General features: G+C 41.8%; 1 protein-coding gene across 1 annotated transcript in view; it reads left to right on the plus strand.

Annotated features, from left to right (window-relative positions):
* The window catches only part of FRMD4B (FERM domain containing 4B), a 293,677-nt gene that overhangs the window by 63,904 nt on the left and 202,421 nt on the right, over positions 1–27,352 (plus strand). The window contains exon 2 of the mRNA XM_045529652.1: positions 23,345–23,472. The gene's annotated coding sequence lies outside the window, so the exon portion shown is untranslated. The remainder of the gene's footprint in view (positions 1–23,344; positions 23,473–27,352) is intronic.

Raw genomic sequence — 27,352 nt, forward strand, 5'->3', positions numbered from 1 at the left:
AGTGCGAATGAACCGATGTTGCAAAGCCAAGACAAGACTGAGAACCAAGTCACTTTTTAACCCTCACCTTCCTACCACATCACCCCATCTCTCTAATGATGCTACTAGCCTCTGTTAAAAATCAGCTTCTCCACTTGACCATTGCGGGGCTCAGCTGACAGCAGTCAGTTCGCTGGCCAACAACATTTGATGATGAATAATACAGTGAATTGGCTCGTCGTCTGGCATCGTAACTTTCGTGCATGCCAGAATGCCTTCCCTTTGTCACGGGCACCATCTGGACATAAAACCATGTGGAATTTCCAACAAATGGCATTTGATAGACATGTGTGATGGAAGTCTCTGAAGCAAAAGGCTTGTGGACAGTGAGAGAGGTTGTGCATGCTGACAGAGAATCGTTTATTCTTTGGTTCCTTCATTCAACAAACATGTACTAGAGCTTTACTATAAGCCAAGCATAATGCTGGCCCCAGGCATTTCATCTCTGTCTGCATGCATCCTATAATTTAATGAAAGAGGCAAACAATAAACAAAAATAAATAACAGATAACTAATTAAATAGATAAGTAGATAGATACACACCTGTGATTGCCATGAATTAGGTATGGACAAGCACAAAGCAATAATAACAAAAAAGAGGCAACAGTTACAAAGTGCCTATTATGCCCTGGGAAGTCTTTTGCATGTTTTGTATGTGCTGACTCATTTAATATCCACAATACTCTTGTGAAAGTAGATGCTACTTTCACTCCCATTTTATAGATCGGGAAACTGAGGCACAAATTGGCTCATTAGTTTGCCCAAGATTACATGGCTAAGAAATTGTGAAGTCAAGATTTAAATATATATACACAGTCTGGTTCAAGGGTCCTTCACCACTATGTTTTATGTCCCCAATAAAGGGATGCCTTACTATCAAAGCACCACTGAAACTGTTCTGATGTCTTTCCCAAATGCCTGGCACATACAGGCACTTTACAAATATGGAATGAATGTATGAGTGAATTGATTAATTAAGGTATATATACATCTATATACATATATCCTTAAGAATTATATGTGGCATAAAATGAACTGTTGTGAGTCCTGCATTACCCATCCTCATTGTTTTTTCTGAGTGTTTGAGCTATTACCAGCTACTTCAGCCAAAACACTACTGCACTCTAATATGAAAGGTGAAATGCAATAATTAGACAGTGCTCATTAAATCAGTTAAATGATTCTGAAGTAGGAACCAGAGAACCATAATTTATTAAAATGTTTGAAGTATTAGGATGCAGTGAGAATATTAAAAATGTGAAATAAAACTCTTACGAGATTGCTGCAAGAAAAAAGGCAATATATCACAAACACAGAAACACCAAAGGTGTATTTATTGCGTTTTCTAGCACATGAAGCACTGTGTGTTTAAGAAGAAGTTAAGCTGATTCAGAGTCTCAGGAAGCATGTGTGCCCTAGAGGTTTGTAAGCATCAGTTTCTTCTGAGACCACTTTAGGGGGAATTAGCAGGCTGGCATTCTTCAAACCAATTCTAAGTGACATCTTTGTGGCTCTGAAGCTGTAGGTCTTTGGAACAAGTTAGACTGCTTCTTGCCACATGATAGAAGAGCCACCCTCTCCCCAGTTAACAAGAGTAGAAGCCACCAAGTACACTGCCTCTGATTGCAACAGTGTGATCCAGGCCATGTTTAAATTGTAATGGCCAACTTTGGTCCTCTCAGTCATTAATACCCTGAAGATACTCAAGCACTTGTTCAGCTCTTAGGATATTTAACCTGTGTCAGATGAAAGGGGAGAGTGTTGGCTGGCTGTATATATTTTTAAATCTTCAAACCTCTAACGTGGTTAATCCGCCCATCAAATATCCACTTTCTTTGTTCAGTCTTTGTATGTGGAGGAAATATCGTAGCCCTTCCCCGTTCTTTGGCTAACCCCGGCTTTGGGGACCAGTTTAAATGTTGTCTTCTCAAAAAACCCCATGCTGCTTCTCAGACTAGATTAGTCTCTGCTGTATTTCCCCATCTTACCTGTGCTTTCTCATAATATAATTTGCATGATCACTGTTTGATGTCTTGTGATCTGTGAGCATAGACTATGTCTATCTATTAATAGTTCACTATCCCATACCCAGCACACCTGTGGCCCAGTGTAGAGGTCTAATAAATAGTCATACAATGAATAAATGTATCCTAGAAACTCTAATGAGCTCTGTTTGACACCATCTACAAGAGCTTTCTGGGGCAGTGTGGTGTAATTCTTGCTATTGGTTTGCCATGTCCTTCTGAGCTCTTAGTTTGAGTTCCTCCCAAGCAGAACCTGAAACAATGTCTTGGGTGCAGGAGGCTAGTCTGGGAAGAGATGCCCAGGAAGTAGGAGAGAGGGGTGGGGAGAGTGGGCCAGGGAAGGAGAAAAGCCAAGAAAGGTGGCCTGTGTGGGCAACAGGTGCTCTTCTCCGTCAGGACCCCCCAGCCTGGAGGCTGGGGTGTTTGTCCTCTGCTCCCATTGTTGGGAGTTGCCTCTGGGGGTGTTACCTTCCTCTACCCTATGCCGAGGCAGAAAAGCAGAGAGACACATGGTGGAAGAATGAAGAGGGAGCTGTCCACACTGCCAGAACTGTCCATCTGGGCGAAGACTGAAATCAGGGAAGTGTGATTGAGGGGGCACCACAAGCGTCGGCTACTAAGCCAGAAAACTTCTTTTCTAAACACATTTTCTCATCTAGATAGAAATGCAAGCTGTGTTTTGGGAGGAATTTAGTCTATTATTATTATTATTTTTAATATGAAGAAAAAGTATCCATACCAGGTTGGGAGCCAGAATAAATACTTTAGGGGGAAAAAAAAGTGGCACTAAGTTTTAACCCTCCACCTTACCATTCAAGTGGAGTGCAGGAATGACAAGCAGTGTGCCCAAAGGGACACACCCCCAGGACACCAAGTGGATGTTCCCTTGCTTACATGTCAAAGACTGGTAGAAACATTGCTGCTATTTATGTAGACCAATTGTTTTCTTTTCTCTTTTTCTTCAATATCAATTATTTTCTCCTTTTCTTATTAAAAAAGGCAGCACACTTATTCTGGAAAATTTAGAAAATACAACTAAGAGTAAAGAAGGAAATAAAAGCGATTTGTAGTTCCCTTGCCCAGATACAGCCATGCTAACCTTTTTGTATGTTTCCTTTCAGGTTTTTATCCAGACATTACAAAAATGTAACCATTCTGTCCATGCCATACTTAAAATTTTCACTTATTATGGACATTTTTCTATATTGATAAATATGGATAATTATTCCCTTCCTTCCTTTCTTCCTTTGTTCCTTCTACCTTTCTTTTGTGAAAAAAAAAAAAAAAAACAAGAAAACAAACCACAAAAAAACCCAACTTCTGGCTATAAAAGTAGTACTTCGCATGATCCCTGTGGTGATACCACACTCCCCTTGGCCGAGCCTAAATTGTGCCAAACAGAAAAAAAAAAAAAAGTAATACATGTTCATTGTAAGAAAAATATATGCATATATATTACATACAAGTGTGTGTGCATTAGAGTACTCAGAAGGAACTTCTGTCTATAGCAGAGGTTAGCAAACTGTTTTTCTAAAGAGCCAGACAGTGAATACAGTCATCCGCATGGTATACGAGGGAGATTGATTCCAGAAACCCGCCCCTGCCTCCAATGTGTACCCAAATCTGTGCATTCTCAAATCCTGCAGTCTGCTCTCCATATATGCAGGTTTTGTGTCCTATGAATACTGTATTTTTGACCTGTGTTTGGTTGAAAAAAACAAAATCTCCATATAACTAGACCCTCGAAGTTCAAAACTGCATTGTTCAAGGGTTAACTTACTTGCAGCTTTTTGGGCCATGCAGACTCTGTGGCAACGACAACGCCATTCTGCCATTTTAGTGCAGAAACAGCCATTGGCATCTGTAAAAGAAAGAGCGTGGCTGTATTCTAATAAAACTGCATTTAGCCAGCCCAAGCGCTAGAGTTTGTAGACTCCTGATCCGTGGAAAAGTATAATAGCACAATTTCAGAAACACACGCTTTTTTCTTCTTTTACCAAAATGGAATCATACTACATAAGCTGTCTCATATGTATTTAAATATTTATTGACATCTATTATGTGCCAGCTCAGATATAGTGGTGCATACAGTGGTGAACGAGACAGACAAGGACCCTGCTCTGGTGGCATTTACTGCAGGGGACACAGCTAACATGATAACTTCTGCAGCCAATCTCCTCCTTATGGGCATTTCATTTCCTTGATTGTTTCTATGATAGACTACACTGTCATAAACAGTCTTAGGACTAAATCTTTATCAAAGACCATTTTTATTTTCCTTAAAGCTAAATTCCTTGAAATAAAATAGCTGAGCCAAAAAGGCATACAAATGGTTTTAGTCTTTTGCTAAGCATTGTCAAACTGCTTTCTAGAAAACTTATCCCAACTTCCGCTTCCACCTAGGTTGACCTTTTCTCCCCCTTACTTCCTTTGTGCAACCCCATTGAGTTTCATGAATTGACAAAGTGCAATGAATTTAAGCCGTGAGACAGAAATGAAGAGATGGGGAATCATTTGTGGGGAGGGGACCCTGTTTCAGATGTTTTGTCTCTGGGGGCATCCTGCGAGTTGATTCTCTATGTAATAGTTAGAAATAAATCTCCAAAGTTCTTTAGAGCTAGCCAACGACACCAGTTGTTAACTGCCTTTACCGTGTGCCAGAAACTATGCTGAGCCCTTCATGGGCATAATCTGAATTAAGCCTCAAAGCAAAATGGGACTGAGAAGTTACGAATGGCTGGACGGTAGTCCTCTCAACCACGTCTTCCTGAATCTAGAGTACACATCTCAAGCTGCCAGCCCCATGGCCTATTTTCTTTATCTCTCACAGTGTGAAACAGCACAATGTTTAAAAATGTATTGACATAGTTAAAAACATTTAAAAATTGGAAAATGTCACATAAAATCCATACTTAAAACTTCAGAAATATTAAAAGACCTACCCACACTGGGGGTCACCTTCCAGTTGCTGACAGTTGGGTGGATCAGGGGGTGGCACCTTCTACACACAGGGCATGTGTTCCTATGATGAACCTATTGAGCTACGATTAGAGACCACTCAGAAATTCATCCTCCTCTGTCATTAGTGTTACTGCTGGGGATACCTTGAGGAGTCGTGAGGAGAACGTGTCCTGCCTCCTCAACCAGTCCCCGTCTTGTGTTTATGTGCTTGCCCGAGTTTGTTGCCCTGCTGTGAACCACTGCGCCCCGGGATGGCCCAGGACGAGGGAGGAGGCTGATGTGGGTCCAGCCCTCCGCTGTGATCCAGCCTGGGCCCTAGTGCAGGGGACACTGCAAACGCTTGCTCAGGTGAGGGGCTACCAAGCTGTTGTCGGGACTCTTGGTTCCCAGGCCTCCACCCCTCTCCTTTTACATCCATTTTTCTCACTAGTCTTTTATTCGTCATCTGACTTTCTTTTTAATACACATCACTGCACATTGCTTAGCCACGTGGGTCTCCTTACTTCAGGAGAGCAGGCTGGGACCTGCTCTCAAAGGGTCACATCATCTCCTCCCTTTCCTAGTTCTTCTCTGCCAAATGCCTCGCCCACAACCGGGCCGTGTGCCCGTCTGTCCCCCACAGGGAGCCCATGCTGAGACTGGTCTTCTGCTGGGAATATTCCTGGGATCTGTTTAACTGATAACTGTCTCTGTATCTCTCTAGGCTAGGGGACAAACTAGGGCTCTGACAGGCTTCATGGTTTTGGGAGCCAGAGCGTGGCGACCTCAAGTCTTTTCTGTGTATTTTATTTATTTAGAGCTGTGTTGTGCAAACAAGAAATCTGCTTTTACGTGTATGTGCTTCCCACATGTGCAGTGCTGTGCACTGTGCCAAGTCAGAGGGTACCAGGAAGCACAGGACAATCTCAGAGTCCAAGTGTGCCATCAGGGAGTAGAACCAAATCCAAGAGTATGGCCCCCGCACCAGTAGGGTAGATTTGGAGGGTCCGTGACACAGAGCCAGCCAGGTGAAGGAGGCGTCTATACGGTCCTGCAACACAAGACTCTGTGCTTGGAGACAGCTATGAAGAACACCAAGTCAGGCCTTTTCATGCCCACTGTGCTCAAGCCCACCTCCTCCCTAAGCCCACCTGACTGCCTTATCTTCAACAAACACCCCCATCTCCAAACTTCTGGAATCGTGCTGTCCAGTATGGAAGCCATTTGCCACCTGTGGCTACTGAGATCTGAAATATGGCTAGGCCAAATTGAGATGCAGTGTAAGTATAAAATACACACTGGATTCTGAAGGCTTAGTACAAAAATAGAAGGGCAAATATTACATCAATAAACTTGCATTGGTTATATGTAAAATAATAATATGTTGGCTATATTGGATTAAATAATATATTAATAAATTTATTCTATATGTTTCTTTTTACTTTTATTAATTTGGCTACTAAAAATTTGGAAATTACACATGTGCCTCTCATTTGTGACTCACATTATGTTTCTATTAGACATTTCCGTTGTGCACTTCCCAACCCAGCAACACAGAGCGCGCTTCTTTATGGCTCTGTTACCTATTTGCTGTATGTTCTCAGTCTCTAACTAGGTATAAGACAAGACTAATGCCTCGTTACTCTGTTTCATCACTCTCTTCACAATGTCCCTTTTTCTATTAGAGACCCAATGTGTGTTTGATAATGATTCTTGCATTCCTCTGACAAATATGTGTTGCACCCGTGTTCTGTGCCAGGATTCCCTAGGAACTTAATAAACTTTAACTCAATACTTGGCATAATCCCGACAGGGTAGGAATTATTAGCTTTGTTTCACAGATAAAGAAATTGGGGTAGAAAGTTTAAGTGACATGCTCAAGGTCACCCACTAGGTAAGTGGCAGGAAACGGGATTCCAGCACTCTTTTTTCTGGCTCCAAATCATTGCGCTCTCTACTTAAGCATGCCGATCCTGTTGAGAATAATTTCACCCCTGCCCAGTTGCTCCATAAATACTGTCTTCTTATTTGTATATACATATGCATTACAATGCTTGTTAATAGTCCCCCTTTCCCAGTAGACTTCATGTGAGGACAAAAACTATTTCTCCTCTGATCGCCATGGTGGCTTGCACATGCCTGGCACTTAGTAAGCACTTAACAATCACTTAGTACATATCTGGTGACCATATGAAGCAATAAATGATGGTGCCGTCTTCCTCCCACCATTAAAAAGTTCATAGTGAATTCCATCTTCCTGGAGAGGATGCAAATTAGAACAAAATTCCGTAGGCATTTCTCAACAACTTAACATCTCAACAATATTGTAAACATTTGTTTGTATTTTACTTATTTAGAGCTCAGTTATGCAAAGAAGAAATCCCTTTATGCTTGAGTCTAGGGAAAGAAGTCTCTTCTTCCCTGCTTGTCTCTTTCTGCACATTATGTTATCTCAGACCAACAAGACAAAACCAGCCACCTGTCTTTTGTCAAAATAGAATACGCATCCTCATAACAGCTGTGTGCTGGCTGTTGCCAGGGCCTTAGTACAAAGCTGGAACTGGTGTGTTTTTTTAAATTATCTTGGCATAATTTATTCATTATGGAAGTGCCCTGAACGGGTTGTTTCAAGCCAGGACCACCTAATGGTTATAAGACAGGAAACCATCCCGCCCACCAGAGAAGAAAGGCAGCCAGGCATGGAGAGAAGAATGCTGAGCTACAAACCATAAGGAGTGGTTACTAGTCTCAGCTTTGCTGTGTACTCTCTCTGCGCCCTTGGATGAGCCATTATTCCTCATTGCCCTGAACCTGAGTTTTTGTATCTATAAAGTGAGGACATTAAAATAGACCACAGAGTACAGCATCATGGCATCTGTACCACCTTACTGTTGCCATCTTCCATTGCAGACATTACTAATCAATCACAATATACTCTCCCATTGATACAGGATATAGCTTCATAAACATTAACACAGCACTTCCTACAGCTGTGGCCCATTAGTCACTGACCATTGCCAGGCCAATAGTTCTTTCTGGAGTCTCTCAAATATAGGTAGTAGTAGATTTTTTGGATTGTTTTGGTGCAGGTTAGAAAGAAAAGAGATCCTAGTAGGACAGTTTTTATTCTCAAAAACCATCCGTGCTTTACCTGGTAATCACCACTCTGGCCACGATAACATCACAAACCATCCTCTGAGATGACCTTGGTGTGGGAAGGTCACTGGGGCCCTTCTGGTTCCTGCCAACACTGAGGTGGCAGAAGCTCTGAATGAGGCTGTGCAGCCATGTTCTTTCCGAAGCTCTGTCATGGAGTCACCATTAGGATGTGGCTGGGGAAAGGGCTGCAGCCCTGTTTCTTGGGATATAACCCAAAACTCTGAGAGATTCGCTGGATTGTGGGCATTTCTTAGTAGCCAGAACTCCAGCATGTGGCCTTCCAGATCACCGTTAAAATTTGGACTTCCCTGGGCTAGTTTGATGTAATGTAAAGGCCACTGAAGAATGACTTTTCATGGCAGATGTACTATCAGGTGAAAAAAGACCACAGAACTCGTTTCCTTGTTTTAAAGAATAAAAACATGTACACATAAATGAATGTCTGGAAGGATGTAATCATGATGGTGACTGTTTATTGAGTGTTCACTATGTGCCAAGCACTGTGTGAAATGCTTTGCGAATTTCATCCTGCCTGTTCTTACAACCTTAGGAGATAAAGAGCTTGTTCTCCTTATTTTACTGACAAAGGAACTGAAGGGGTGGGAGGTTAAGTGACTCCCATGGTCACAAGCTTGTCAAGCGTAAGGAGCCAGGATATGAAGCCAGATGAATGACTTGAGAAGCAGCCCTCCTAACTTCTACATCACAGTGCCCCACTGAGTTTGAGAGTGATTATCTCAAAGTATTGGGATTAACAATTTAACAATTTTTAAATTCATAAAAATGGATTTAACAATTTTTTTTCTCTATGCTTTTCTGAGTTTTTCAAAATTTCTACATTGAATCTGTGTAACTATTGAAAACTGGGGGAAAAAATCTTAAAAAGAAAGAAAGCAAGACTAAGAATTCAGAGTCTGAGTCAGAAGACCTGGATTTAACACCCAGCTCCTTTTAACTGGTTGTCTGACCCCAGCCTGGTAATTTCACTTGTCTGGACTTTGGTTTCCTTGTCTATAAAATGTGATCATTGGACAGAATGATCTATAACTGGGGTCCTCGACCCCCAGGCCAAGGAGCTGGTACTGGTCCATGCCTGTTGGGAACTGGGACGCACAGCAGGAGGTGAGTGGCGAGTGAGCAAGTGAAGCTTCATCTGCATTTATAGCCACTCCCCATTGCTTGCCTCACTGCCTGAGCTACGCCTCCCGCCTCCTGTGAGTTCCATGGCAGTATTAGATTCTGCATTATGGTGAGTCGTATAATTCTTTCATTATATATTATAATGTACTAATAATAGAAAAAAATGCACAATAATATAATGTGCTTGAATCATCCTGAAACCATCGTCACCCCCTCCTCCTGGACTATGGAAAAATTGTCTTCCATGAAACTGGTCCCTGGTGCCAAAAGGGTTGGGGACCACTGATCTGTAAGACTCCTTCTAGGTTGGAAATGATTTTATTTGAGTAGGGGCTAGAGGACAGTACCTAGATGCATTCATCTGCTTTTTGCCTCCTGGGAAGTGTTGATTATTTACAAGCCAGAAACTCTTGGGTTACGTGGTATAAAAAATTTGTAGTGGTTTTTATGTAAGTGCTCTGGAAGCAAAATCAGCGCCTTTTTATTAGAACCATGAGTTTCTCAAAACAAAAATGTCAGAACACAGTCTTGATTGTTATCATGAGAGCTTGTTATCATCCAGAGCTTGGCCTTTTATGTCATGTACAGTCCATTTCTGTCATCCATGTCTGTTTGGTTGTTGAGTCTAAATTTAGTGGTTTTGTGGTGTGAAGGTTGTTGAGGTAATGTTAGAGTTAAAACACATGGTATCTTATTAAGTTGGTTGCATTTATAGACCTTGAGAGGCCTTGGGGTGATAAAAATCTGAGTTATGCATTGCATTAAGCAGAGTTATATAAAGCCTGTTGAATATTAATTTTGTAATGATTCACCTTACGGTTTTACGAGGCTAGATATAAAAAGATGCTGTGAATAATTGAGCCCATGGTCTATAAAATGAGGTCTAGGGAAGAGAGAGTAATTGAAAGTGAAGAAAGAAAAGTCTTTTCCTTCTTTGCTGAGATCAAGCTAATTCAGTCGTAGCCCTTTCCTGCAAATTCAGCTCCCTCTAATTTCTTAGAGCATTACATGAATGTATACTAAAGAAGAAAAAGAATGTATACTAAAGAAAAAATAAGATCTGGATATTTTCTACCAGATTACTGTGTTTATGATTCTTTATAGTCTGAATAAGTTATAAATCCTTTGCCAGGTTACATTTTTCAAAATTGTTTTTAAAATAAAGCAAGTTCTTACACATGAGACATAAAATTATTTTTATCTCTTGCCTCTCAAATTGCCCTTTGCAGAAGTTATATAAATGGGCAATAAGCACAAAAAACGATGCACATTTTTAGCCATCAAGGAAATGCAAACTCAAATCACAATGAGATACCCCCTCATACCTACTAAAATAGCTAAAATTTAAAGACTGACAATACCAAGTGTTCATGAGGATATGGAGCGACTGGAACTCCAACACACAGCTGGTGGAAATACAAAATGGTAGAACCATTTTCGAACACAGTTTTCAGTTTTTTATAAAATTAAAAATACTCTTTATCATAGGATCTAGTAATTCCACTCCAAAGTATTTCTTGAAGAGCAAGGAAATTATATGTCCATAAAAAATTTCTATTGGAGTGTTCATGGCAGCTGCATTCATGATAACCCATGAAACTGGTTTCATTTGGAAGAATATCCAAATGTCTTCAGCAGGTGAATGGATAAACAAATTGTGATATAGCCATACAATAGAATACTGCAAAATAAAACAATTAAAAAAGAACAAACTACTAATATGTGCCACAACATGGATGAATCTCAAAAACACCATGATGACCAAAAGGAGCCAGACACAAAAAAGTTCAGACTGTATGATTCCATTCATGTGAAATTCTAGAAAAAGCACACTAGTATATAGTGACAGAAAGCAGATAAATGGTTTCTAGGAGCAGGAGTAGGAGGTGAGGGGAAGGACTGAGTGCAAGGGAACATGAAAGAACTTTTCAGGGGAAAGAAATGTTCTATACTTCTAAATCCCCTGACTTAATCACTATGCATTCTATACATGTAACAAAATTTTTCACATATCCCATAAATTTGTGATAAAAAAAGGAATATTCTATATCTTGATTATAGTGGTGGATCCAGGAGTGGAGTATATATATTTGTCAAAATATGTTGAGCTGTACACTTAAAATGGAGGCATTTTATTATGTACATATATCATACCTCAGTAAAGTTGATTTTTAAAATGCCTTTTGCAATATTTTTCTTATTGGTTAAGATCTTCATTCCAAATCAAGATTCTGGTATTTGCTCTTTAGGGGATCTTGAATCTCACATTCACATGTATAAAATAGGTATAATAACTACATTTGGCCAACCTCACAGAATTTCCCTAAGGAAAAAAGAAAAAAGCTGGCTGGGTGCAGTGGCTCACGCCTGTAATCCTAGCACTCTGGGAAGCCAAGGTGGGAGGATTGCTTGAGCTCAGGAGTTCGAGACCAGCCTGAGCAAGAGCAAGACCCCATCTGTATTAAAAGTAGAAAAAATTAGCTGGGCATGGTGGCACACGCCTGTAGTCTCAGCTACTCAGGAAGCTGAGGCAGAGATCGCTTGAGCCCAGAAGTTTGAGGTTGCAGTGAGCTATGATCACGCCACTGCATTCTAGCCTGGGTGACAGAGTGAGAGTCTGTCTCAAAAAAAAAAAAAAAAAAAGGTGATGAATAGGAAAAAAAGACTTATAAAGTATGGTAGGGTGCAGAATATTGGCTGCCACTACCACTCTGGAGTCCATTGCTCAAGTTAGATGAAAATACCTTGATTTGAGACCCATTTAAAACTTCAGTTGATTCTCTTATTTGGGTCCCAAATGAGCAACCCGCATATTACATGCCTGGCTAGAGCACCGAGTATTGCAAATTTCCTTAGCACTTTAAAAATACCCACCTGCATCAGTCCATGTGACATACCATCAACCCCCTCAGACTCTAAGCCCTTCACTTCCAGCACTGACAACCTACACAATCGTTCCCCCAAGTCAAGCAATGCTGTAAGAGTCATTTTAGCTTGTCAACGAGGTTTGAATTTCATTTGACTGATATCTCCAAAGGATCTTATGTTTTCAGAGAAATGAGCTCCATGTCAAAGATTCTAACCTAGTTGTGGGGTGACAGTGAGGATATGCAGAGGGAGAAATATCTCTTCTGCAAATTCACAGCTTGCCTTCCAGGCAAGAAATTGAGTTTTAAATGTGAATGGAGGGGGAACATTGAAAAGTTGGGTTCTGATTTAATCTGAAATACCACATGCATTCATTTGACACACAGTCACTGAGTATAGATTATGTGTGTGTCCCAGGCTATGGGGATTTAGCAGTGAACAGGGCAAAGCAATATCTCCCTCTTCATGGAGCTAATATTCTAGTGGAGAAAGGAAACCAGCAAGCAAGTGAACAGTGTAACGTCAGGACCATACAGAAAATAAACAAGGGTAGAGAATAACACAAATGCAGGCTGGTACTGTTTAGGATATAGTGGTCAGGGGTCATTCGAGTTGAGATGGGATGATGAGATGGAGCCAGCAATGTGAAGATCTGGAGAAACAGTGATCCCAGCAGTGGGGACAGCAGGTGCAAATGTCCTGCAATGACAGTGGGGCTGGCGGAGTTAGGTGGGAAAAGGAGGCCAATGTAGGGTGTGTTGAGAGTGCAGGGAAGACTGGCATGAAATGAGGTTTGAGAAATAGATAGGAACCACATAGGGAATGGAGTTTAAGTTTTAGTCTATATAAAATCAGAAGACACTGAGTTTTTAAGCAGGGGGAAAAGTGATCTGATAAATCCATACAGCTATCGTGGGAAGAAAGGATTGTCTTAGGGGTCACATGGGGAAATCAGTAAGGAGGTTGTTGAAGTAGTCTCAAGGAAAAATGGTAGTGGCTGGAGCTAAGGTGATGGCATTGCAGATAAGGAGATATAGAGGAATAGAGGGGCATATTTTAGAAGTAGAGCTCCTAGGGTTTGATGAATGGGAAGTGAGATGATGAGAGAAAATGCATAGGTTTATGGCCTGAGCAACCAAGAGGTGGCCGGGGTCTTTCTTAGGAGACCACCTGGAGTGATTGGCTATGAGGTCTGCATCCTATGACTCCTGTTAGAGCAGTGACCGAACTACTCCGAAGATTGGAATAGCAGCAAGTATTTGTAAGTATCCTGGGATGGGTGCTCTGGTTGTGAAGACTGCATTGTCTTCCTTTCTGTGATTCTCCAGACGTGCTAATAAGTGGGTGCTGGCAGTGTCACGATCTTCTAATCACAACCTTCTTTGCCTACAGTCTTTTCAGCAGACACCAGTTCAGGACCAGCTCCAAATCCTTTCTGGCTTCTGCTGTTCACTGCGGGTGTGTCGCTTGTATGCATCATGCTCACCGGCAGTGCTCCGAGGACTCTACTTTTGCTTTGGGAGACTGTTTGGGAGGTTGCCTATTTTTGTTAATTGTGGTTTAGGAATTACCTTGTCAGAAATTTTGAAGCCCAGGAGTCTAAAAAAATTACAGGATATTATTAAATATTTAAGAATTGTTTAATTTCTCCATGTGGTATGAGATTCCAGCTGAAATTGGATCCTTGGGCTGTTTCCTATCTTGTTTAGTGTCACAGATCCAGTTTTGCCTATTATAACAGCATTTAAAATTGTTTAAAACAATCTGGTGGATAAATGTGTATAGAGGTTTTGTTGTGTATGTTCATGAATATGAGAGTAGTGAACTTAGTTCTAGAACAGAAGCAATCATCTCAGCTTGTGAAAATCCTGTTTGAGTAATAATGCAAAATGTTATCTTTTAAAATGTTTTGGTTATTTTCTTTTCCATTACAAAAGTAATGTAAGCTCATCCTAGAAAATTTGGAAGGTATAGGATAAAAATCAGCCACAACCCAATCACGAATCCATGAGATGTTGAGGTTTCCCATAAAACGTTAGAGCTGGAATAGACTTTGACACTTATCTGGTTGAAAGAAAAACTTTATTTCAATAGTCACAACACTACTGACACCAAATGTGTGGGTTCAAGCAGTCGATTCTTAAACTCTCCCGATACCAACTGAGTGTCCTCAGTTCAATTCAATTCAATTCAGTTCAACTCAGGTCAATTCTGACACTATCTACCTGGAGTGAGTGTCAGACTCCACAGGTTAACGACTCAGTCTCACAAGACTGCCGCTATTTCAGACGCCAGTCACAAGTCCTGGGCCTCCAACACTTTTAGCCAACTTAAGCACAAATTGGGGGTTCCCACGAGCCCCTCCTTAGGTTTGCTAATTTGCTATAATGGCTCATAGAACTCAGGGAGACACTTCACTTACCAGTTTATTACGAAAGATATTACAAAGGATGTGGATGAACAGACAGATGAAGAGGTACGTAGGTCAGGGGCCAGATGGGCCCCAAGAGCGGGAGCTTCTGTTCTGGTGGAGTTTGGGGTGTGCTGCTCTCCCAACTGCTGGATGCATTCGCTAACCCAGAAGCTCTCCAAACCCCATCGGTGAGGGTTTTTACAGAGCTTCCATTAGGTAGGCATGATTGAGTAGATCATTGGCCACTGGCGATTGAACTCAATCTTTAGGCCCTCCCCTTCCTGGAGTCCTAGGGCTGGGGCTGAAAGTTCCAACCTTCTGATCACATGATTCATTCTCTGGCAACCAGCCCCCATCCCAAAGCTATCTGGGGACCTCTAGCCACCAGACATCTCATTAACATAAACTCAGACTGGTTGAAAGGGGCTTATTATGAATAACGAAAGATGCTCCTCTCAGCCCAATCACTCAGGAAGTTATAAGAGTTTTAGCAGCTCTTTGCCAGGAGCTGGGGAGGAAGAACTAATGTAGATTTCTTATACTATCACATCACAGGGGCCCAGTCTCTCGTTTTGCATATAAAGAAATTGAAGCCCAGAGCCACACAGAATCTAGAACCCAGGTTTCCTCACTGCCAGTTTTTTTGTTTGTTTTTGAGATGGGGTCTCACAATGTTGCCCAGCCTGGACCTGATCTCACCTCGCTGCCAGTTTTGAGCTGTTTTCCTGATTGTTTGTGTGGCTTTATAAGCAGGTGGGGTTCTCAGGGCCTCAGTGGAGGCACCTGCACTCTCTTCTTGAGCAAAAGGAATGTGACATACCATGTCACTGGGCACACATGTGGCTCCATCTGCCCTCTGGTGTTCAGAGGCTGCATGGTTTTAAATAAGGACAGCATTAAATTGCCTTGACCCAGGTGAATATTTCTCAAAAAGTGGTTGTGGGGCCATCTGTGTCAGAATGACCCAGGGTACTTACTGAAAATGAAGGCCCCAGCCTGGGTTTGTGGAATCAGAACCTCTAAAGGGGGGACTGAGGATCTGACTTCTTAACAAACTCAGATCCATTAAAAAATAACAGTTATTCAATAAGAATAAAAGAATAAAACTTCTTTTTTTTTTTTAGACAGAGTCTCGCTCTGTTGCCCGGGCTAGAGTGCCGTGGCATCAGCCTAGCTCACAGCAACCTCAAACTCCTGGGCTTAAGCAATCCTCCTGCCTCAGCCTCCCGAGTAGCTGGGACTACAGGCATGTACCACCATGCCCAGCTAATTTTTCTATATATATTTCAGCTGTCTATATAATTTCTTTCTATTTTTAGTAGAGACGGGGTCTTGCTCTTCCTCAGGCTGGTCTCGAACTCCTGAGCTCAAACAATCCACCCACCTCAGCCTCCCAGAGTGCTAGGATTACAGGCGTGAGCCACCACACCCGGCCAAGAATAAAACTTCTTTTATTGAATCATTCAAATCGTCTAATCTACGACAGATTAGGATAGATAGATGGATAGACAGAGAGAGAGAGATTGAGATGGATAGGTAGATGGATAGGGATTTGTAAATAGATAAAAAGTTTCTGGCTCCATGCACAGAAACTGTTAATAGGTATCTCTTAGGAATAGAAATGGGGTGAATGGAGAGTGAGACTTTCACTGTTCTAAGCCACTTAGAAACCTGGATATGCAGAACGTCAATGTTTTTTGAGTCCCTTTTATAAGTATTTCTGCAGTTAAGCTATTTCTTTGCAAGATTAGAAATGTCTACATAATATTATTGATTTGCTAGTGTATGTGTGGCCGGTGGGAGCAAGGAAATACCCCCATGTTGATCTAAGAAAACACAGAAAGAGCAACCAGGGGGGTCAAGTTGGCTCATTTGTCCACTCACTCACTGGTCCATTCTGCACATGTTCATTGAACACCCACTGTGTGCCAGCAACTGCTCTGGGTGCTGAGGACACAGAAAAGAATAAGACAGCACCATCCTCAACCTTGTGGCGCTTACTTTCTACATTGTGGGGAATAATACACCACAAAGAGTTAAAGAAGGTAATTTCACATGGTGATAAGTGCCGTGAAGAAATAAAAGAGCTGTGCCATTTTGGATGATTGGAAGGCTATTCTCTGGTGGGCGGAGATGGTTTCTCTAAAAGGGGACATCTTAGCTGAGGCCCAGATAGCAAGAAGAAACCAGCCACATGCATAGCTGGGGGAAAAGGTTGCAGAAAAAGGAAGCTGCAAGGACAAAGGTCCCAAAGTGTAATTAGTTTGATCTGTTTGGAGTACATAAAGAAAACCGTGGTGGCTAAAGCTTAATGACTAGGCCAGGCGAGGTCGCTCATGCCTGTAATCCCAGCACTCTGGGAGGCTGAGGCGGGCGGATCATTTGAGCACAGGAATTTGAGGACCAGCCTGAGCAAGAGCAAGACCCCGTCTCTACTAAAAATAGAAAGAAATTAGCTGGACAACTAAAAATATACATAGAAAAAATTAGCCGGGCATGGTGGCGCATGCCTGTAGTCCCAGCTACTTAGTAGACTAAGGCAGGATTGCTTGAGCCCAGGAGTTTGAAGTTGCTGTGAGCTAGGCTGACGCCACGGCACTCTAGCCTGGGCAACAGAGTGAGACTTTGTCTCACAAAAAAAAAAAAAAAAAGAAGAAGCTCAATGAGTAACCAAAGATACAAGATAAAATCTAAGAGAAAAAATAGAAAGCCATGTCCTATAACTCATGCTACAGGAGGAGTTTGAATTTCATTCTAAGTATAACAGAAGGCCTTAGGAGAGCTACATTCAGGGATGGATGAGTTGATACCTTCAGCTTTCGGTTTTTAAAAAATCACTCCAGCGCTCAAAACTATGCAGAAATGTAGAGTAAGTTTTAAGAAGATAGGCAGCTGGTTCAGGAAAAAGGTTACTGAAAACCATTAAAAAAGAACTAAAGAAATGACCAGATACGCCATATACATGGAAGGGGTAGATCAATACTATGAAATGTTGAGTATTTATAAGTATTTGTAAATTCATTGCAATTCTAAGCAGAATCCCAACAGCATTCTGAAACTTGAATGGAAATGTAAATATTCAAGAATTTGGTAAGGGAGTTTTGCAAAACAAGAAAGAATGAGAATTTCCTCCAAGTATCCAAATTTATTATAAAGCCATAGTAATTAAGAGAGTGTTATTAGTGAAGGGTAATTCAAAAATAGATGAAGAGAGAGCCCAATGACAGGATTAAACAGATATGGTCCTTTCTATATGACACGGGATGCATTGGAAGTCAAAGTGGGAAATATAGAGTATTATTAATAGAAGTAAATGGTGTTGTAACAACTGATTTCCCATACGAAAAACAAAATCAGATTCCTCATTTACACTTCGTACAAGAATAAATTGTGAGATGGATTTAAAACCTAAATATAAGAAATGAAAATTAAAACCCTTTAGGTGTGGAAAAAAGAGAATATCTTTATGATTTTAGCCTAGAGTAGATTTTACAAAATAGAGACACAAAAATCACACTTAAGATTGGATGGATTTACCTATATCAAAATGTGTAACCTTTGTATAACATGGCGCCATAAAGTCAAAAGGCAAGCAACAAACTGGTAGAAGACATTTACAACCCCAAATAACTAACAAAAGCAAGTTTTCAGAATATCTAGTGAGATCCTACAAATCAAAAAGGGAAACTTTAACTACCCAATAGAAAAATGGGCACCTTATTAGCAGGCCACTTCCCCAGGGAGAAGACATGAATGAGCAATAAAAATATGAATAGGTTTTCCGAATCACTAATAAAAGCAGAAAATGCAAGTTTAGAATCACAATGAGGTTGCATTTTATGCCCATAAATGTAGCAGAAATTCAAAAAGCTGACAGTGAGACTTGGCAAGGCATTGAGGTAAACAGGCAGTCTCCGCTGTGGCAGGTGGCACTTTGGAGAGCAAGTTGTCATCCCCTAGTTAGACTTATAAAAGCATATTCTACAACACAAAGATTCTATTGCGAGACAAAAATCAGAGGCAGCGTGTCTTAAAGGAGAGATTCTTGATCTTTTGTATGGAACAAGTCTCTTTTATTCAGAGCTCTTATGCACAGTAGAGAATTTAGCATCCCTGCCCCAACACAACAAAAGATTCTCCCACGTTTCCAAATACCTAGGAGAGCTGGACCGCCCCCGGTGAGATCTACCAGGAGAGATTCCTGCACGTGTGCACTCAGTGCTCACAGACTTGTGTGTGTGCAGGTTGTGCCCCAAACAACCCCTGCAGCTGAACAGAGAAGGCTGTCTACAGAAGGAGAGCAACAAAGGATGTGCACTGTCGAAGCCTTTGTTATGACCAAAATTGGACACCACCCAAATAGCCATCGGCTCAGAAATGGAGAATTAAACTATAATATGGTCATAAAATAGAGCACAATACAACAGTTAATGACCTGGATCTCAAAATTATGACAGTGCTTCAAAAACAATTGTTCAGTAAAACATAATATACAGAATGATCCTTTTTATAAAAAGTTTAGGAACTACAGAACCATAGGCTATATTGTTTCGGACACACACATACATGAAGTAGGTATCTACCAAAGTCATAATAGTGGTTGTGAAACCACCATTTATAAAATTAATAAAGGCCTGCAAGGTGGGAACTCTGGTGGGGAAATATATATATAACCAACCATTGTTCCCTAGCTTGCTTTCCTAGAATTGGTTACTACTCGGGAGTCATATAGCTGATGGTCGTAAAGATTCTTAGCTTTCTTCACTGCTCCCATAGATTACATCATCCTTGTGAAAGCTAAGGCTAGTTTTTAAGGTATCTTCCAGGCCGTGCTTACCAATGGAACAGCCCACCCACCCAGACCAGTGGCCCATACCCAGGAACTGACTCAACTGGTCTTGTAACCCCCACCCAAGAACCGAGTCAGCAAAGAAGACAATTTCAACATTGCTAATGTTCTGCCCCGAACCCAGCCAGTTAGCAGACCCAATTGCCCAGCCTTTTGCCTGCCAAACTATCTTTAAAAATCCCTTTCTCCTAAATTCTCCGGGAGATGAATTTGAGAACTTCCTCCCGCCTCTTCTAACAGCACCTACAATGTTACTCTGTCTCTGCTGTAACCCCTGTTGTCTCAGCTATTGGCTTCCTCTTGAGCAGCGGGCAATAAACCTGGTAAGGCTGTAACAGTTGCCTGTGAAGAGAAAGGAAGAATTGGACTAGAGGAAGTAACATAGGGGATTTCAACTCCGTGTGGTTCTATCACTTAAAAGAGTAAAGGCAGGATGTGAAATAAATATGAAAAACAACGTCTGTTCCTTTGGAGTGATAGGCACATGGATAGGAGTTTGGTGCATTTTCTTTGGTGCATTTCCATATTTTTACCTGTACTTTGGCTGCCGAGTAGATGATGAACGGGGTGAGCAGAAGAGTAGGGATAGAGATGGGGCAGTGCCAGGCAGTGCTGGGACCAGAGAGGCGCCAAACTAAGACCCCAGCCTCCCTGCCTCAACTGCCTTGAATTCCAAGAGCATGCCACCACTTCTTTGCTTCATTTCTCTATTGCCCAAAAAGTTCTTTCTAGAAAAACACTTCCCCGTGTAGTATCCTCTGCCTTCCAAGTTTTGAAATTGTCACCTAGGCAAGCCAGGAATTTGTCAGCTGCTAGATTTTTTAGCAGAATGACACGTTCAACTGATGTCTAAATAATTTAAGTCCTCCTCATCCCCATCCCTGCGATTTTGCTTCTATACTTTTTTTTCCTGAGCATTTTTTTATTGTGGTGAAATATATATAACATAAAATTTACCATTTTAACCATTTTAGAATGTGCAATTCAGTGGCACTAAGTACATTCACAGTGTTTATACAGCCATCACCACCATCCATCTCCAGAACTTTTTCATCATTCCAAACTGAAACTCTATACCCTTTAAACCTGTGATCCCCAACCCCCGGTCCACAGACCAGTACTGGTCCCAGACCAGTTAGGTACCGGGACACACAGCTCTTCAGTCTCTGCCAGCCCCACTCTGTCTATGGAAAAATTGTCTTCCATGAAACTTAGGAACCAGGGTGGAGGTGGGGCGCACAGCAGGGGGTGAACACCCAGCAAGCTAGCAAAGCTTCATCCGTATTTACAGCCACTCCCCATCGCTCACATCACTGCCTGAGCTCTGCCTGTCCCCCCATGCCCCCTGCCTCTGTGGAAAAATTCTCTTCCATGGAACTGGTCCCGGTTGCCAAAAAGGTTGAGGACCACTGGACTTTAAGCCACCCAGTCCATTGCATTTTGTTATGGCAGCCCTAGAAAACTAACACAGTGGGGTGATCAAAACTCATCCACCCTAACTCATTGAGATCTTGACCTTCTTTGTTCATTCTCAGATACCCCATATCACGAGTACTGAATTTGGTGGGTGAAAATATGTGGTCTACTTCTATTTGCATATTTGTTATATTCAAAGATCTTAACACGTATCTCTCGTGCATGTTAAGGGTTATTGTAGAATAGATTATCCTAATGCTCTTAGCTCATTTTTCCTTTCTCTCTCTCTCTAGTTTCCTTCCAAATACTGTCCACTTTATTTCTATTCCTGGGCTCTGGGTTTTTCAAGTAGATGCGTATTTCCTTGGTTTACAATGCTGCTTGTTGCAGAGAGAAAGTCAGTGTGCATGGGGCCATGGAATCTGAGAAATTACTAGCTGTATGTGACCTCAGACAAGGTATCTTATTTCTCTGACTCAGTTTCCTCATCTTTATGGTATAATAACATCCATATTATTTTCAGAGTTCCTAGGAGCATTAGCAGCAATGTCAGTGTCTTGCCTGGCACACTGTATGGCTTATGGTGGGCGCGCAATACATAGTGTTAATAGCTGTTGTAGGCAACAAGGAGGAATCTCGTTATTTTTCTTTTTTCTACCCTTGTGGTCTGAGCTGACATCAGCTGTGTAGTCTTTGTTAACACTAACTAAAGAAGTAAGGGATTTAACTAGTTCCTTACACAGGGCACTAGACACTGTGCTTTTGACATCCAACAGACACATGAAAGATGTGGAGAGAGAGTGTGACAGGAGCAGAGAATGTACTCAGTCATTCCAGTGCCATTTCTGCCTTGTGTAACATTTACAAGTTGCTTTCTCTTTCTCTGGTCCTCAGTTATCTTATCTGTAAAGTCGGGGCTTGGGCTACGGCATAGCTCTGCTATATTCTTTCTGCACCCTGGGAGGGAGAGTTCTTTTTATTTATTCTCTTTAAAATTTTTATTTTATTATTATTTTTTTAATTAGAGACAGGATTCACTCTGTTTCCCAGGCTGGAGTGCAGTGGCAGAATCATAGCTCACTGCAGCCTCGGACTCCTGGGCTCAAGCGATCCTCCTGCCTCAGCCTCCTGAGCAGCTGGCAGTACAGTTGCAAGCCATCATGCCCAGCTGATTTTTCTATTTTTTGTAGAGTTGGAGTTTCTCCATGTTGCTCAGGCTGGTCTCAAACTCCTGGGCTCAAGTGGTCCTCCCGCCTCGGCCTCCTAGAGTGCTAGGATTACAGGCGTGAGCCACAATGCCTGGCTGAGAGTTCTTCATACTGATTTTGGCACTGCCCAAACTATTACTATGCCTATCACTACCCTCTGTGAACATTAGCTCTTACTAGTTAACTTTAATTTTGTTAGCATTTAGATGCTTAATTTAAAAACTTAACTCTTACTAGCTTTGAGAGTTCATAGATAAATGAACTATTTTGTTTCCTGAAACAGCCTCTCTATTCCTAAAAGGATACTGAAAAATAATTGCCTACAAGAAACTCCCAGCCTGCACTCCCTTGTTGTGTTCTCATTGTAGCTGAGCTCCTTGAATATCGAGTTCCTGCTAGAAAAGATGGATTTGTCCCATGGCGTCAGGAATGGGAGGGGGGCGAAGGGGCCTGTGGAGGAATCCTTTCTGCTTCCTGCACCATCGTGCACCTCACCTGCTTGCACGTCTGGGGGAGGAGAGGGTCAGACGGGGTGGGGATGGTGCCACAGGAGAGTTTCATTTGCCACTTGGCGACGAATGTCACACCTGCCACTACCGCCATCCTCCTCGTCCACTTTTTGCATGCTGGTGTGTGCGAGAAGCAGTTTGGCCTCACAGTTGGCAGGGGAGAAGCGTGCTTACTGACTGAAGCAGAGCTTCTGCGGAGAAAGCTGTTTCCTTCTCTTTGGTAGGGAGAATGACAACTACATATAAATGAGGACGTCTTATGGCACGATGCGCACATTAAATTTCATCAGTATGCATGACGTGTTGCGTTCTCGCCACAACGGACATCTGTTGGAAACTAGATTCAGGAATGCCATCCTGGTTTCGGTAATTCTGAAACACAGGTTCCGAGGTGGTGTTTTCCTGAGTCCTCTCTCCCACTCTGACAGCCCTGACTTTACCCCTGACTGTCGATAACTTTGAGCACTTGAGAATCTCCTCCTACGGAGACAGGAAAAGTCTGACACGCTCACACGGTCTATTCCATGGCACGCATCCTGTAAGGAGCCAATTTGGTATCAAACCTTTAGTCGGTAAGGAGGGTAGCCTCAATTTCATCTGCATTTTGAGAGAACTCTATTTTAAAGCTCATGTAAGTAGGTGAATTTCTGAAACTGTGATTAAACTGTAGCCAGCCAGGGGAAAATTAGAAATAAATTAGAAATGTCACTGACTTGAGATTTATAGTTCCTCCCCAGGTGCCGACAGAAATTAAGGAGCTTCTCTCGTCTGTATTACAGGCTTTGATGAGCAATCCAGAAGAAAGAATGTGTGAAAGAAAAAGATGACATCTATGCATAGCAATCAAAATCTGAAGGTTATCAGAGTGAAAACAAAAGGAAGGCGAGAGATTACTCACTAGTTAAAGGTAAGTGGACAGTTCTGTAAATGCTGAACTCTTTGATATGTTAGAACAGGAAAGTGGGTTTGGGCATGTTTGTGTGTGAGTTACACAGTGACTTGTCCAGTGGGGCTTGGACAGGATACGATATGATATATGATGTGGCATACCATCAAAACATTTGTGTCACTGGCAAATAATGAAGGAAATTAGCAAATACAGTTACTCCCATATTTTCAGATAAAAGCTAAACACTCAAAAGTTGAAGGATACACTTATAGAAGTTCTCTTCCCAGAGAACAAAATAAATAAACAAAAACCAAATAAATAATGTACTAACTGTACTGGGCCCTAGACACATTTCCTATGGTATAGTTCCAACATTTTATACACACATTTGTAAAATTATTTTCTTTTCATTCGCAGTTGAACATTTCACCAACTTAAGTCCAGCGGACAACTGAGCAAAGCAAATGGTTGATTATTTTCAATATGTGCAATGATTTTCATCCTTAGTTTAATTGTAGTTAGGATGTGCTTTGTATCCTTAGTATCAATAGTTGGGTCTTGTTTTCCATTTTCCACTGCTTTTAAGAATATAATAAGCGGGAAAGTGAAATATTTGAATGATTGTGCAAGCATTGCCACGGTGATAGCGGTGCTACAGAAAGCAAACTGCCGGGCATGCAGGTGGCACTACATAGCATGTCTCAAAACGTTTCTTCATGAGCTGATCTCAGAAGTTCGTATTTGACAGGCAAAGGTGGTATGAAGGGTATTGATGTAAAACCCTCATGCAAAAGGTTGGTGCAAAAGTATGAATTGTACATAAGTAAAATGTGCAACACATAGGGACAGTGTTTATAGTCTTCTCAAAATGCTTCCTCGGGTGACATCGATGGTAGGACTGTAACTCTGCATGCAAGTGTTTGCTGGAGAGACACGTCACATAGCTGTCAAGGACGTGGACTCTGGAGCTTCTTGCTCTACCACTGACCACTTGTGTGACTGTGGTCAAAATGCTTCATCTTCCTTTGCCTCAGTTTCCCCTTCTGTAAAATGTGGGCAGTGTTCTTACCTAGCTCGTAGGGTTGTTGAGTAGATGAAATGGGTTGATGTAGGCAAAGCACTTTGGAAGAATGCTGAGCACATAAGTGTTCAGTAATACTTACCTGATTTTATTCTTGAGTCAAGTGTACTTCAAGGATGGAAATTGCGGTTGTTTGTTTTAAAGGGGGTAAAGATGTGGAAGAGCATAAAGGATGCTGGGGAAGTGGAGGTAACATCTCTCTAACTCAGGGCATATGCGCACTGCCCAAGCAGCGGTCACAGCAACCGATGGGCACCAGGCAGAGTTTATAAAAGAAAGCTACAGGGGCTCTGTGTATTTCCCTCTTACCAACTATCTCCTTGATTCAAGCACTCTGAGAAGTATTGGAGAGGGCAGACTTAAATGGTGCTGGATTTTCTAAAGTTACACGTAAGATCATCTCTAATTCTTTGCCGTAATCCGTAAGGCTTGGCGTGACCTGACCCAGCACCGTCTCCAGCTGCACCTCCAGAGCTCCCTGGGCTCACTCTTACCTCCTTCCAGGTTCTTCTAAAACACAGCCAGCTCTTTCCCACTGGGAGCCTTTGCACACACTGCCTGGCTTCTCTGCCTGCCTTGCCCCTGCCTCTTTTGCCTTTTCCTTTAAGTCTCAGACTGGAACATCTCTGGCTTCCAAAAATATTGCCCCTACTGGCATTCTTATCCACAGCTACGATGAGAGCCCGTTTGTCCATATCCTTGCAGTAAGGAGTATTCCAAAATTGTTTCATCCTTGCCAGTCTTATCATTTGAAGTAGATATAAGAAAGGATGCACAGATATGCAATGAGGACAGAAGTTAATCATTCATTAATTCATCTTCAGAGCCTTGGCTGTTTCCTTTCCAGCACTCATTCTTACTGGGGATTATTTTGTCTCTCCCATTCCTTTTCACCTGCCTTCCTTCCTGGTGTGTAAGTCCAGTGAGGCCTGGGACAGCAGTGTTTGCCCTCTTCGCAGTAATACTCTGGGATCCTAGTCTAGCACCTGCTGTATATGAGGTGCTTGATAAACATTTTGGGAGTGAAAGAATGAATGAAAGAGACATGATCTCGTAACTGAGATAGACAAACAACATGGTGCTAGAGGCTCAGAAATAGAGCAGGGGAAGGAATCAATGAGTCTCACAGAAAGTTAGATTCAGGTAGGCAGAAGCAATATTCCAACTATTAACAACTAGTCAGCACAAATAAGGATCAACCTGAGCAGGCATTGGTCATAGCACTGGGCAGGGTGTAAGAGGGCCCCTTTTGGAAGTGGGTTTACCCTTAAGTTGCTGGACTGTGGGGAGATGGGTGGGATTCAAGAGTAGGGCTTAGGGCACTGGTCAGTCACCAGCCACTATGGTGGAATTGTCAATATTTTAATGTCAAGCACACGTGCATTCCTACTGACTAGCGGTCCTGATTATAGGCCAAGCAGAGCCCCTTCTGGGCCAGTTTGTACTGGAATCCTGTTCTCTGCCTTGGATCGGCAAGAAGAGTCATCCAGGTAGGTTTGAGGAGGACTCTGACACCCTCAAATTTCACCCCTGAGCATCCTTCCGTCCTCATTGCATACCTTGCAGTCCCCCCTCGTACCTACTTTATTATTTTTTTGTTTTTATAAATTGATATGTCATAGTTGTACATATTTTGGGAGTACGTGTGATATTTTGATACATGTACGCAATGTGTAATGATCAAATCAGGGCAGTTGGGATATCCATCACCTCAAACATTTATCTTTTCTTTGTGTTGGGGGACCTACTTTAAATAACCATGCTTATCACCTATACGACTAGCAAGGACAAAAAATATTTTAAATATTCCTCATTGGAAGGATATGGACAAAAAGGCTGTTATATTCACTGTTGATGAGGATGCCAGCAGGGGCAATACTTTAAGAAGCTAACTTAACACTGTTTATCAAAATTCTAAATGTACATTCTTATTAACCATGTAATAGAACTTTTAGAAATTTATCCTCCAGATAACTGGTACAAATACAAAATAATGTATTTACAAGTGTCTTTACTCTAGCATAGTTTTTTGTGGGTTTTTTGGTTTTTTTGTTTGTTTGTTTTTAGAAACAGGGTCTTGCTCTGTCACCCAGGCGGGAGTGCAGTGGTGCAATCATAGCTCACTGCAGCCTTGAACTTCTGGGCTCAAACAGTTCTCCTGCTTCAGCCTCCCAAGTAGCACTACACACGTGCACCTCCACACCTGGCTGTTTTTATTTTTTTGTAGAGACAGGGGTCTTGCTTTGTTGCCCAGGCTGGCCTCAAACCCCTGCCCTCAAGCGATACCCCGCCTCCATGAGTGCTGAGATTATAGGTGTGAGCCACTGGCCTCTAGCATTGTTTTGATAGCAAAATTCTGTCAGCAATTTATATGGTTGTTGACAGGAGAGTAGTAAATAAGTGATGATGGTTCCATCTGGTAGAATACTGGGTGGCTTTTAAAAAGTGTCAGGGTAGATCTCTCAAATGTATTAAATGAAAAGGAAAACAACCTACCAAAATTGTGTGTATTATGAAATTCTGGCACATGCTACAACATAGATAACCCTCGAGGACATTATGCTAAGTGAAATAAACCAGTCACAAAAGAACAAATAATATGTCATCCAAATTATATGAGGTATCTAGTGCAGTCAAATTCAGGGACAGTAAAATGGTGGTTACCAGGGGAACCATCTCTGGGGAAGAGGGAGTGAGGAGTTACTGTTTAATGGATGCAGAGTTTCAGTCTGGGCTGATGAAAATGTTCTGGAGATGGATGGTGGTGATGATTGGACAACAATGTGAATGTAATTAATACTGTACCCTTAAAAATGG

Source organism: Lemur catta, chromosome 18, assembly GCF_020740605.2.
Source record: "Lemur catta isolate mLemCat1 chromosome 18, mLemCat1.pri, whole genome shotgun sequence".
In the NCBI taxonomy this organism is placed as follows: domain Eukaryota; kingdom Metazoa; phylum Chordata; class Mammalia; order Primates; family Lemuridae; genus Lemur; species Lemur catta.